Source organism: Triticum urartu, chromosome 2A (genome assembly GCF_056163025.1).
Source record: "Triticum urartu cultivar PI428250 chromosome 2A, HENAU_Tu73, whole genome shotgun sequence".
Classification (NCBI taxonomy): domain Eukaryota; kingdom Viridiplantae; phylum Streptophyta; class Magnoliopsida; order Poales; family Poaceae; genus Triticum; species Triticum urartu.
Window position 1 is genome coordinate 85,067,359 of NC_141874.1, and position 15,427 is coordinate 85,082,785.

Below are 15,427 nucleotides of genomic sequence, written 5' to 3' on the forward strand. Positions count from 1 at the left end.
AACAATATTTGAATCTTCTCTGAATTCTTTTATGTATGATTGTTACCTTTGCAAGTCTCTTCAAATTATTAGTTTGGTTTGGCCTACTAGATTGATCTTTCTTGCAATGGGAGAAGTGCTTAGGTTTGGGTTCAATCTTGTGGTGTCCTTTCCAAGTGACAGCAGGGGTAGCAAGGCATGTATTGTATTGTTACCATCGAGGATAACAAGATGGGGTTTTCATCATATTGCATGAGTTTATATCTCTACATCATGTCATCTTGCTTAAGGCGTTACTCTGTTTTTAACTTAATACTCTAGATGCATGCTGGATAGCGGTCGATGAGTGGAGTAATAGTAGTAGATGCAGGCAGGAGTCGGTCTACTTGTGTCGGACGTGATGCCTATATACATGATCATGCCTAGATATTCTCATAATTATGCCCAATTCTGTCAATTGCTCAACAATAATTTGTTCACCCACCGTAGAATACTTATGCTCTCGAGAGAAGCCACTAGTGAAACCTATGGCCCCCGGGTCTATCTTTATCATATTAATCTCCTACTACTTAGTTATTTCCTTTGCCTTTTACTTTGCCTTTATTTTACTTTGCATCTTTATCACAGAAATACCAAAAATATTATCTTATCATATCTATCAGATCTCACTCTCGTAAGTGGCCGTGTAGGGATTGACAACCCCTATTCGTGTTGGTTGCGAGGATTTATTTGTTTTGTGCAGGTACAAGGGACTCGCGCGTAGCCTCCTACTGGATTGATACCTTGGTTCTCAAAAGCTGAGGGAAATACTTACGCTACTTTGCTGCATCATCCCTTCCTCTTCGGGGAAAACCAACGCAGTGCTCAAGAGGTAGTAGGGTACTAGTTTAAGTAGTACTACTAGTCTAGTACTTTTTCTTGGTATGTACAGGCGTGGGTTTCCCTTAGATGAACAGCAGCATCGATTAGCTAATCTCCTCGTGAGCCGTGACTCACTGCAACTCCAGGCCAAGTCTGGACTTGAACATCTGAGAATTGATTTTGTTCTTTGATGATCAAACAATACTTTGTCTCGGTGTTGGTGGATCGCCATGATTTTTTTCGGCGGCTGTAAAAAACACAACCCTAAATTTCGTTCATCTCAAATCTCGTACGTCGTTCCGGCCGCTTGCTTATGGAGACGATGTAGATCCTTCAAAATCGGTTCTTCTTCTTTCAACAAATTGTGAACTTCTCGATCCCCTAAGAGCTCCCTCCAAGAACTCAACACCACCGTGCGCATGTCCCCATGGTGGGCGCCAACTGTCGTGGACTTGTCACGGCAGATGTCCTAGTGTGAGGACTTAGTCGTGAGGCCAACGTATCTTTGTAGTAGCTTGAGAGGGGTTGAGCGGAATCGAGAGACGCAACACAAGACACGGATTTAGACAGCTTCGGGCCCCAGGAAACATCATCCGGTAATAGCCCTACGTGCTGTTTGTGGCTAGATCTCATTATGCTCATGAGAGAGTCGCCGCATAAGCCAGCTCCCGCTTTGTGTCTAGCCCTAGAGATTGTTTCTTGCTTGTCCCTCTTTAGGGAGCCCTGCCCGTCCTTATATAAGTTGAAGGGGCGGCTTACATGTAGAGTCCTAGTAGGATTAGAACTAACTTATTCTCTTATTACAAGTCGGATACAAGTACGGGTCTTGCTTCCTCGTAAAGGAAATATTCCTCATGCCTTCCGTCTTAAGCCGGCCCACTATAACATGAGCCGGCCTACTGGGCCTTGGGACCTTGTCATCCATCTGACCCGCTGTCGGGGCCATCATCAAGTCGCCAGGCTTGTGAGTCATCACACCAGTGAACTGCCAGACCCGTGAGTCACCAATCCTCCCGAGGGCCATGATGAAGTGCCAAGTCCGGCTGGGTCATACTTCCGGCCGGGTCATACCACGGGGTATATCCCCGACAGGAGGTTTTTCTATTTCAGGTTCACTAGGAGCATGCAAAGTCCTATCATTTTCTTCTTCCTTTTCTTTTTAGAAGAACTAGGTGCAGTGGTGTTTTTCCTTTGTGAATCATGTTCAGTTCTTTTTGGGTGTCCCTTGGGATAAAGTGGTTCCTGAGTCATTTTATCTCCTCTAGCTGCAACTCTAACAGCAAAGTCATGTATATTATTATTCAATTCATCAAGCAATTCTCTTTGAGATTTAGCAACTTGTTCTAACTGGGTTTGTACCATAGAAGCGTGCTTTCCAACACCTCTAACATCATTTGAGATTCTAAATAACAAGTCACTCAAGCGAGCAATCATATCAGAATTGTATTTCAATTGTTTCATAACATTTGCATTGAAGTGATCTTGTTTTCTAATGTAGTTTTCAAACTCATAAAGGCATTGGCTAGGATGCATATTGTGAGGATTGTCATTATAATTGAATTTCATAAGAGAATTTACCTCTACCACCTTAGGAGGTGGTGGTGTATTAAGCCCATGTATTTCTTCAATATGAGGTAAATTTTTAACATCCTCAACTTTAATACCTTTTTCCTTCATATAATATACCCCACTTCTTCAGAGTGGGTTTAGGAGGTGGTTCAGGAAGAGTCCAATCATCATAATTTTTCAATATGTTATTCAATAATTCTTCAGCTTGTCCAACAGTTTGTTCCCTGAAAACACAACCAGCACAACTATCTAGGAAGTCCCTAGAAGCATCGGTTAGTCCATTATAGAAGATATCAAGTATTTCATTTTTCTTAAGAGGATGATCAGGCAAAGCATTTAGTAACTGGCAAAGCCTCCCCTAAGCTTGTGGGAGACTCTCTTCTTTAGTTTGCAGAAAGTTAAACATTTCCTACAAGGCAACTTGTTTCTTATGAGCAGGAAAATATTTTTCAGAGAAGTAATAACCCATATCCCGGGGACTACGCACACAACCAGGAGCAAGAGTATCGTACCAAGCTTTAGCATCACCCTTTAATGAGAAAGGAAATAATTTGAGAATAAAGTAATAGCGAGTTTTTCTCATCATGAGTAAAAAGGGTGGCTATGTCATTCAACTTAGTAAGATGTGCCACAACAGTTTCAGTTTCATAACCATGGAAAGGATCAGATTCAACCAAAGTAATCAACTCTGGGTCGACAGAGAATTCATAATCCTTATCATCAATAAAGATATGTGAAGTAGCAAACTTAGGATCATATTTCATTCTAGCATTCAGAGATTTTTCTTTATACTTGCATAATAATTTCTCTAGATCATATCTATCCCTACAAGCAAGAATATCTCTAGTTGTCTCCTCATTCATAACACAACCTTCCGGTACCTTAGGAAATTCATATCTAGGAAGATTAGTTCTAGCAGGTGTTTCAGGAGATTCAGTTTCAAGCTCATCATCAGATTCAACAACATCATGTTGTATTACTCTAGCAATTTGTTTATCAAGAAATTCACCAAGTGGCACATCATCATTATCAAGCAAAGGTCCTAGCATCATCATAAGCATCATTAACAGTAGAAGTAGCATCATCAATAACTTGCGACATATCAGGATTAATAGCATGTGGTCGTTTTGCAAGTTTACTTATAATAGAAGGTGAATCTAAAGCAGAACTGGATGGCAGTTCCTTACCTCCCCTCGTCTTTGAGGGAAATATCTTAGTCTTAGCATCCTTCATATTCTTCATAGTGATAAATTGATAATAATCCCAAGTGACTCAACAAATATAGCTATGCTCCCCGAAACGGCGCTAGAAAAAGGTCTTGATAACCCACAAGTATAGGGGATCACAATAGTTTTCGAGGGTAGAGTATTCAACCCAAATTTATAGATTTGACACAAGGGGAGCCAAAGAATATTTGAAGGTATTAGCAGCTGAGTTGTCAATTCAACCATACCTGGAGATTAATTATCTGCAGCAAAGCGATCAGTAGCAAAGTAGTATGATAGTTTTGATAATAGTAACAGCAACAACGATAACGGTAACAGTGATAGCAGTAATTTTGTAGCAAGTGTAACAGTGATGATAGCAGTAGTAACTTAGCAGGAACGATATAAGATAAATTCGTAGGCATTGGATCAGTGACTTGTTGGATGATATTCATCATGAGACAGTTATAACCTAGGGTGATACGGCACTAGATCTAGTTCGTCAATATAATGTAGGCATGTAATCCGTAAATAGTCATACGTGCTTATGGAAAGAACTTACATGTCATCTTTTGTCCTACCCTCCCGTGGCAGCGGGGTCCTATTGGAAACTAAGGGATATTAAGGCCTCCTTTTAATAGAGAACTGGAACAAATAATTAACACATAATGAATACATAACTCCTCAAGCTACGGTCATCACCGGGAGTGGTCCCGACTATTGTCACTCCGGGGTTGCCGGATCATAACACGTAGTAGGTGACTATAACTTGCAAGATCGGATCTAGAACATGGATATAATGGTGATAACATAAATGGTTCAAATCTGAAATCATGGCACCCGGGCCCAAAGTGACAAGCATTAAGCATGGCAAAGTCATAGCAACATCAATCTTATAACATAGTGGATACTAGGGATCAAGCACTAACAAAACTAACTCGATTACATGATGAATCTCATCCAACTCCTCACCGACCAGCGAGCCTACAAAGGAATTACTCACTCCCGGTGGGGAGCATCATGAAATTGGCGATGGAGAAGGGTTGGTGATGACGAAGAACGAAGATCCCCCTCTCCGGAGCCCCAAACAGACTCCAGGTCAGGCCTCCCGATGAAGAACAGGAGGTGACGACGGATCCGTCTCGTGGATCGCGATAAATCTTTCTCTCTGATTTTTTCTGGAAAAATAGGATTTTATAGCGTCGGTTTCAGGGACTGCGGGGCCACCAGCTGGGGACAACCCACCTGGGCGTGCCAGGAGAGGGGGCGCGCACTGGTGGGTTGTGCCCACCCAGGTGCCCCTCTATGATGGATCTTGGATCCAGAAATTCTTATTTATTGTATAAAAATTCCTCGCAAAGTTTCGTTCCATTCCGAGAACTTTTATTTCTGCACAAAAACAACACCATGGTAGTTCTGCTGAAAACAGCGCCAGTCCGGGGTTAGTTTCACTCAAATCATGCAAATTAGAGTCCAAAACAAGAGGAAAAGCATTAGGAAAAGTAGATACCTGAGATGTCTCCAACGTATCTATAATTTATGAAGTATTCATGCTATTATATTATCCATCTTAGATGTTTTATATGCATTTATATGCTATTTTATATGATTTTTGGGACTAACCTATTAACCTAGAGCCCAGTGCCAGTTTCTGTTTTTCCTTGTTTTTGAGTTTTACAGAAAAGGAATACCAAATGGAGTCCAATTGACGTGCCAATTTTTGACGATTTTTTATGGACCAAACAAGCCCCCGAAGTAAAAGAGTTGGGCCAGAAGAGTCCTGAGCTGTCCACGAGGGTGGGGGTGCGCCCTACCCCCCTAGGCATGGGCCCCTATCTCGTGGATGATTCGGAGACCCCCCTGACGTGAAACCGATGCCAAAAATTCCTATAAATACAGAAACCCCTAGAAAATAACCTAGATCAGAAGTTCCACCGCCACAAGCCTCTGTAGCGACGAGAAATCAATCTAGGCCTTCTCTGGCACCTTGCCGGAGGGGGCCATCATCACTGGAGGGCATGGAGGAGGATCTCGGAGGGGCCATCATCACCATGAAGGCCAAGGACCAGAGGGGGAACCTCTCCCCATCCAGGGGGAGGCCATGGAGGAGGAAGCACAAGGGGGAGAACCTCTCCTCCTCTCTCTTGGTGGCGCCAGAGTGCCATCGGGAGGGGAATCATCGCCGCGGTGATCATCTTCATCAACATCACCATCATCATCATCATCACCATCCTCATCTATTTTATGCGGTCCACTCTCGCGCACCCCGCTTTAATCCCTACTTGAACATGGTGCTTTATGCCACATATTATGATCCAATGATGTGTTGCCATCCTATGATGTTTTGAGTAGATATCCTTTGTCCTTAGGTTGATTGTTGATCTAGATTGGTATGAGTTGTATGTTTTATTTTGGTGTTGTCCTATTGTGCCCTCCGTGTCATGCAAGCGTGAGGGATTCCCACTGTAGGGTGTTGCAATAAGTTCATGATTCGCTAATAGTGGGTTGCTTGAGTGACAGAAGCATAAGCCCGAGTAAGGGGGTTGTTGCGTATGGGATAAAGGGGACTTGATGCTTTAATGCTATGGTTGGGTTTTACCTTAATGATTTTTAGTAGTTGCAGATGCTTTCTAGAGTTCCAATCATAAGTGCATATGATCCAAGAAGAGAAAGTATGGTAGCTTATGCCTCTCCCTCATATGAAATTGCAATGACGACTACCGGTCTTGTTAACGATTGCCTAGGATAATTCCGCACACCAACCCATCATTATTCCACACTCGCTATTTATAATATTTAGTAATATATTATAACTTTATGGTAACAGCCCCTACTTTTATATTTTATCTCTCCGATACCATGCAAAGTTATCCTCTTCATACACACAACGTAGTTTTATTTCTCGTTTCTAGTTGGAAGCAAACGTTCGGTGTATGTAGAGTCGTATCAGTGGCAGATAGGACTTGAGAGAGTATTGATCTTACATTTAGCTCCTTGCGGGTTAGACACTCCATAATTATCACTTCCACCATTGGAAATTGCTACGATGATTCCCTGCACTTGGGGATTATCAAGCTCTTTTCTGGCGCCATTGCCGGGGAGCAATAGCATGGGGTTGATATTCTTGTGTATGCTTGTTTGCTTTCTTCACTAAGTAGATTTTGTTTTTTCTTTTTGTTTCTGTTTAGTTGTGGGTGAAACATATAAAAAATTAAAAGAATAAAAATACAAAAAAAATTACTTGCTTCTCATACCTAAAAAGTTTTTCAATAAGAGAAGTGATTGGAAGGTTATGCATTGGAGAAATGAGGGTCGACCTTGAACACTTGTGTTCATGCTCATGGAAACAATGTAAAATTTTCATGGAAGCTTCTCTGAAAATAATTATCCCCTTGTATATATCCATTGTATTATAAAAATAATGTGCCAAGCCTTGGTTTTAGGATGATTAGATTGCTTGTTCACTTTGTGCAGTACAAAAACAGAAACTTTGGCTGTAGCGCGTGATTTTACCTTTTTTAATGGAAAGTCAAATGGGTCTGAAACTTTTTGAAAATTACTTCTGTACAAATTTTTTAAATTTTCATATTTTTTAGAATTTTTTGGAGTTACATAAGTTTACTAAACTTCCATATTACTACAGATTGTCCTGTTTTTGACAGATTCTGTTTTCTATGAGTGTTCGCTTATTTTGATGAATCTATGGGTAGTATCGGGGGGTATGAACCATGGTGAAGTTGGAATACATTAGATATAGTTCTAATATGAAATTGGAATAATTTTGCAACAGTACCTAAAGGTAGTGATTTGCTTTATTACACTAACGGATCTCACAAAGTTTTTGTTAAAGTTTTGTGTGGATGAAGTGTTCGAAGATCGAGGAGCTATCAATATGAGAAGAATAAAGAGAGGCAATAGCTCAAGCTTGGGGATGCCCAAGGAACCCGAAGTAAATATTTCAAGGATACTCAAGCATCTAAGCTTGGGGATGCCCCGGTTGGCATCCCATCTTTCTTCTTCAACAATTATCGGTATACCTCGGTTTTTGTTTTGTTCACATTATTTGTGTCATTTGTGTTTTTGTTTTTCCTTTAAGAACCATGCTAGTATGATATAGCCCTTTATTGATTTATAGAATACTTCATGTGCTTCACTTATATCTTTTAAGTATGATCTTATAGAATTGCTCTTTGTGCTTCACTTAAATCTTTTAAGTATTATCTTATAAGAATTGCTCTTTGTGCTCCACTTAAATCTTTTGAGTATGGTTTTATAGAATGCTTTGTGTGCTTCACTTATATATTTTGAGCTTGGATATTGGTTAGTATATATTAATTGTAGAATGCTCCATGAACTTCACTTATATCTTTTGGAGTATGAATAATACTATCATCTAAAGTGGATTTAGAAGAAGTTTGCTCCCACTATTCCGAATGAGGAGAATTTTGCTTATGTGGAGAGTAGTAAAATTTCTATGCTCGTAGATCATGAAAATAATGATTTATGTGATGGTTATATTGTTCAACTCATTCATGATGCTACTGAAAATTATTATGAGGGAGGAATACATGTTCGTAGGAGTTGCAATAATATCAAGTTTACTCTAAATGCTTAAAGTTTTCAAGTTATACTTGTTTTTCCTTCCTATGCCAGTTGATTATTGTTCCTACAAATTATGTGCTCACAAAATCCCTAGGCATAGGAAGTGGTTTAGATTTAAATATGATAGTCATATTCTTCATGATGCTCTCTTTATGTTTCAATTCTTATCTTTTATGTGAGCATCATTGAAATCATCATGCCTAGCTAAAAGGCATTAAAGAAAAGCGCTTGTTGGGAGACAACCCAATATTTACCCTTACTGTTTTTGTGTGTTCTCATGATTAAGCTACTGTATTAATCATGTATTATAGCTTTTGTTTCAATAAAGTGCCAAGTAATACCTTTGGGAAGACTTGGGTGAAAGTTAATGCGATCTTGCTGTAAATAACAGAAACTTTGTGCTCACGAGATTAGCTGTCATTTTTTACAGAAGAGTGCGATTGAGTTGATTCTTTTTCAGAAGATTAATAGAAAAATTCCTCACGTACACCAATTTATTTAAGAATTTATGGAGTAGCATAAGTATGGTTGGTGTTCAGATCATTACAGACTGTTCTGTTTCTGACAGATTTTGTTGTCATTGCGTAATTTGCTTGTTTTCTAGTTTCTATGGCTTATATTTCTCAATATAAATTGTAGAAATGATATGGTATGGTAGGCATTGTGTGAGAAAAATTATGAGCCTTGTCTTTGACAGTACCAAAGTGAATGGTTTACTCTTTATCATACTAACCTATCTCACGAAGTTCCGTTAAGTTTTGTGTGATTGAAGTTTTCAAGCTTTGGGTGAGATATCGATATGAGGAGAATAAGGAGTGGAAAGACCCTAAGCTTGGGGATGCCCAAGGCACCCCAAGGTAATTTTCAAGGAAGACTCAAGCGCCTAATCTTGGGGATGCAATGGAAGGCATCCCCTCTTTCGTCTTCAAAACTATCGGTATACCTTACTCGGAGCTATATTTTTATTCGTGCATAATGATATGTGTTTTGCTTGGAGCGTATTTTAAATTTTACTTTCTGTTTGAATAAAATCATTGGATTTGAAATCTTGAATGAAAAATAATCCTCCCATGGTTATTTAATTATTTGACTACTCAGTATTCTTCACTTGTATCTTTTTGGAGTAGTTTGTCATTTACTCACGTGCTTCACATAAATCCTATGAGTAAATGGTTGAATGAATTGAATATCATAAATCTGAATTTATATACATTTCATATGCTTACAACATGGGCAGTAATGACTTCACACATAATAAGTATAGGTAGTAAACTTATTGGAAGTTAGCAAACACAGAATTGGTCACTTGAACAATTCATGAAAGAATATTGAAGGAAGAGAGATTTCACATATAAATATACTATCTTGGACATATTTTGCAATTGTGAGCAATCATTAAAATATGACATGCTAAAAGGTTGATGTTGGACAAGGAAGACAACTTAATGGGTTATGTTTTCCTATATCCGAAATGTTATATTGTCTTGGATCATCCAACATGTTGAGCTTGCCTTTCCCTCTCATGCTAGCCAAACTCTTTGCACCAAGTAGAGATACTGCTTGTGCTTCCAAATATCCTTAAACCCGGTTTTGCCATGATAGTCCACCATATCTACCTATGGATTGAGTAAGATCCTTCAAGTAAGTTGTCATTGTTGCAAGCAATAAAAATTGCTCTCTAAATATGTATGATTTATTAGTGTGGAGAAAATAAGCTTTATACGATCTTGTGATGTGGAAGAAATAAAAGCGACGGACTGCATAATAAAGGTCCATATCACAAGTGGCAATATAAAGTGACGTTCTTTTACATTAAGATTTTGTGCATCCAACAATAAAAGCGCATGAAAACCTCTGCTTCCCTCTGCGAAGGGCCTATCTTTTACTTTTATCTTCTACCCTTATACAAGAGTCGTGGTGATCATCACCTTTCCCTTTTTACACTTTTTCCTTTGGCAAGTACTTTGTGTTGGAGCGATCTGGATATATATATATATATATATCCACTTGGATGTAGGTTTTCATAAATTATTACTATTGACATTACCCTTGAGGTAAAAGGTTGGGAGGCAAAACTATAAGCCCCTATCTTTCTTTGTGTCTGATTAAAACTTTGAACCCATAAATATCACGTGAGTGTTAGCAATTGTGAAAGATTAAATGATAGTTGAGTATGTGGAGTTTGCTGAATCAAAGCTCTTACATAGACCCTTCCCGAAAATAAGATGAATTGCAATTGTTTGATGACTAAGAGCACGGTTTGTTAGTTTTCAAGAAAGTTTATGATCTATACTTTAACATGTGAATAGCTTGTTACTTGATCATGAAAAGTTTTATGAGATGAGCTACTGTTATGACATATAATGATGCTAGAAAAGGTGATTGAAATTATCATTGATCAAACTTGTGCACCTGCTAGCATTCACACTTCATAAATTATTTCTTTTATCATTTACCTACTCGAGGACGAGCGGGAATTGAGCTTGGGGATGCTGATACATCTCCAACATATCTATAATTTATGAAGTATTCATGCTATTATATTATCCATATTAGATGTTTTATATGCATTTATATGCTATTTTATATGATTTTTGGGACTAACCTATTAACCTAGAGCCCAGTGCTTGTTTCTGTTTTTTCCTTGTTTTTGAGTTTTACAGAAAAGGAATACCAAACGGAGTCCAATTGACGTGCCAATTTTTGACAATTTTTTATGGACCAAAAGAAGCCTCGGAGTAAAAGAGTTGGGCCAAAAGAGTCCCGGGCTGTCCACAAGGGTGGGGGCGCGTCCTACCCCCCTAGGCGTGGGCCCCTATCTCGTGGACGATTCGGAGACCCCCCTGACGTGAAACCGATGCCAAAAATTCCTATAAATACAGAAACCCCGAGAAAATAACCTAGATCGGAAGTTCCGCCGCCACAAGCCTCTTTAGCGACAAGAAATCAATCTAGGCCCTCTCTGGCACCCTGCCGGAGGGGGCCATCATCACCGGAGGGCATGGAGGAGGATCTCGGAGGGGCCGTCATCACCATGAAGGCCAAGGACCAGAGGGGGAACCTCTCCCCATCCAGGGGGGCCATGGAGGAGGAAGCACAAGGGGGAGAACCTCTCCTCCTCCCTCTCGGTGGCGCCGGAGTGCCATCGGGAGGGGAATCAACATCACCATCATCATCACCATCCTCATCTCTTTTACGCGGTCCACTCTCCCGCACCCCGCTGTAATCCCTACTTGAACATGGTGCTTTATGCCACATATTATGATCCAATGATGTGTTGCCATCCTATGATGTTTTGAGTAGATATCCTTTGTCTTTGGGTTGATTGTTGATCTAGATTGGTATGAGTTGTATGTTTTATTTTGGTGCTGTCCTATTGTGCGGTCCATGTCGCGCAAGCGTGAGGGATTCCCGCTGTAGGGTGTTGCAATACGTTCATGATTCGCTTATAGTAGGTTGCTTGAGTGATAGAAGCATAAACCCGAGTAAGGGGGTTATTGCATATGGAATAAAGGGGACTTGATGCTTTAATGCTATGGTTGGGTTTTACCTTAATGATCTTTAGTAGTTGCGGATGCTTGCTAGAGTTCCAATCATAAGTGCATATGATCCAAGAAGAGAAAGTATGTTAGCTTATGCCTCTCCCTCATATGAAATTGCAATGACGACTACCGGTCTTGTTAACGATTGCCTAGGATAATTCCGCACACCGACCCATCATTATTCCACACTCGCTATTTATAATATGTAGTAATATATTCTAGCTTTATGATAACAGCTCCTACTTTTATATTTTATCTCTCCGATACCATGCAAAGTTATCCTCTTCATACCCACAACGTAGTTTTATTTCTCGTTTCTAGTTGGAAGCAAACGTTCGGTGTACGTAGAGTCGTATCAGTGGCAGATAGGACTTGAGAGAATATTGATCTTACCTTTAGCTCCTTGCGGGTTCGACACTCCATACTTATCACTTCCACCATTGGAAATTGCTACGATGATTCCCTGCACTTGGGGATTATCAATACCTTGGAGACGTATCAGAATGCATTGTGGAGTAGCCATTAGATGATGGGTTGCGAGAGTGACAGAAGCTTATGTTGGGGAACGTAGCAGAATTTTAAAATTTTCTACGCATCACCAATATCAATCTATGGGGTCATCTAGCAACGAGGGAAAGGGGAGTCCATCTACATACCCTTGTAGATCGCGAGCGGAAGCGTTCAAGAGAATGGGGTTGATGGAGTCGTACTCGTCGTGATCCAAATCACCGATGACCAAGTGCCAAACGGACGACACCTCCACGTTCAACACACGTACGGTTGGGAAGACGTCTCCTCCTTGTTGATCCAACAAGGGAAGGAGAGGTTGATGGAGATCCAACAGCACGACGGCGTGGTGGTGGAAGCAACGGTGATCTCGGCAGGGCTTCGCCAAGCTCCAACGAGAGAGAGAGAGGTGTTACGAGGGGAGAGGCAGGCGCCAGGGACTTGGGTACGGCTGCCCTCCCTCCCCCCACTATATATAGGTCCCCTAGGGGGGCCGGCCGTAGGAGATGGGATCTCCAAGGGGGGGCGGCGGCCAAGGGGAACTTGCGCCCCAAGCCAAGTGGGGCGCCCCCCACCCCTAGGGTTTCCAACCCTAGGCGCAGGGGGAGGCCCATGGGGGGGCGCACCAGCCCACCAGGGGCTGGTTCCCCTCCCACTTCAGCCCATGGGGCCCTCCGGGATAGGTGGCCCCACCCGGTGGACCCCCGGGACCCTTCCGGTGGTCCCGGTACAATACCGATTACCCCCGAAACTTTCCCGATGGCCGAAACTGGACTTCTTATATATAAATCTTCACCTCCGGACCATTTCGGAACTCCTCGTGACGTCCGGGATCTCATACGGGACTCCGAACAACTTTCGGGTTACCGCATACTAATATCTCTACAACCCTAGCGTCACCAAACCTTAAGTGTGTAGACCCTACGGGTTCGGGAGACACGCAGACATGACCGAGACGACTCTCCGGTCAATAACCAACAGCGGGATCTGGATACCCATGTTGGCTCCCACATCTTCCACGATGATATCATCGGATGAACCACGATGTCGAGGATTCAATCAATCCCGTATTCAATTCCCTTTGTCAGGGGCTACTGAGGGAGTCCTAGATTAGGGGCTGTTCGGGTAGCCGGACTATACCTTCAGCCGGACTCCTGGACTATGAAGATACAAGATTGAAGACTTCGTCCCGTGTCCGGATGGGACTTTCCTTGGCGTGGAAGGCAAGCTTGGCGGTGCGGATATTCAGGATCTCCTACCATTGTAACCGACTCTATGTAACCCTAACCCTATCCGGTGTCTATATAAACCGGAGGGTTGTAGTCCGTAGGACATCAACTCCATATACAACAATCATACCATAGGCTAGCTTCTAGGGTTTAGCCTCCTTGATCTCGTGGTAGATCTACTCTTGTACTACCCATATCATCAATATTAATCAAGCAGGACGTAGGGTTTTACCTCCATCAAGAGGGCCCGAACCTGGGTAAAACATCGTGTTCCCTGCCTCCTGTTACCATCCGGCCTAGACGCACAGTTCGGGACCCCCTACCCGAGATCCGCCGGTTTTGACACCGACATTGGTGCTTTCATTGAGAGTTCCTCTGTGTCGTCGCCTTCAGGCCCGATGACTCCTTTGATCATCAACAACGATGCGGTCCAGGGTGAGACTTTTCTCCCCGGACAGATCTTCATCTTCGGCGGCTTCGCTCTGCGGGCCAATTCGCTTGGCCACCTGGAGCAGATCGAAAGCTACGCCCCTGGCCATCAAGTCAGGTTTGGAAGCTTAAACTACACGGCTGACATCCGCGGAGACTTGATCTTCGACGGGTTCGAGCCACGGCCAAGCGCGCCGCACAATCTCGAGGGGCATGATCTAGCTCTGCCTCCGGACAGTGTCCTGGAGGCCGCACACGCATCGGTTCCGACCCCTAACTCGGAGCCTATTGCGCTAATCGAGGACGAGTGGTTGGACGTCACCTCGGGGGCTGCGATCTCAAAGGCGATCGAGCCGAACGCTAGCCCCGCACTCTGCATGACCCGTGACTCCGAGGATCCGGACTCCTCCCCGGACTCCGAACCCCCCGCGCCCCTGCCAATCGAATCCGATTGGGTGCCGATAATGGAGTTCACCGCCGCAGACATCTTTCAGCACTCGCCTTTTGGCGGCATCCTGAATTCTCTTAAGTCTCTCTCTTTATCAGGAGAGCCCTGGCCGGATTACGGTCAGCGAGGGTGGGATACGGACGATGAAGAAATTCAAAGCCCACCCACCACCCACTTTGTAACCACTGTCGACGATTTAACCGACATGCTTGACTTCGGCTCCGAAGACATCGACGGTATGGACGACGATGTAGGAGACGAACAGGAACCAGCACCTGTAGGGCGCTGGAAGGCCACCTCATCATATGACATATATATGGTGGATACTCCAAAAGATGGAGATGGCGATGGAACAGTGGGGGATGACACCCCCAAGAAACAGCCAAAGCGCCGGTGTCAGCGGCGCCGCTCTAAATCCCGCCAAAGCAAAAACGGTGATTCCGGCACGGGAAATAATACTACCCCGGATAGCACCGAAGAATACCCACCTCAGCAAGATTCGGCACAGGAAGATGGAGAAGCCAGCCCTCATGAGAGAGCGGCAGACCGAGAGGTCGAGGATGATAACTGTATGCCTCCCTCCGAAGACGAGGCAAGCCTCGATGACAACGAATTCGTCATACCATCAGACCCCGCCGAACAAGAGCGTTTCAAACGCAGGCTTTTAGCCACGGCAAGCAGCCTCAAGAAAAAGCAGCAACAGCTTAGAGCTGCCCAAGATTTGCTAGCTGACAGATGGACTGAAGTCCTTGCGGCCGAAGAGTATGAACTTGAACGCCCCTCCAAGAGTTACCCAAAGCGCAGGCCGCTACCCCGATCAGAGGAGGAAGCACCTACATCACCAGCGCAGGACATGGCAGACCGGCCACCTCGCGGCCGCGATAGAGAGGCCTCTCGGTCCTCCACCCAAGCCATGCCCCGACGCCGCTCAACTAAGGCACGGGGAAATGCGCCAGACCTGCGAGACGTACTGGAGGATAAGGCAAGACAAGCAAGATTGATCTACGGATCGCGCAGGCGCCCTACGGCACGTGACGATGATCTTCACTCTGGATA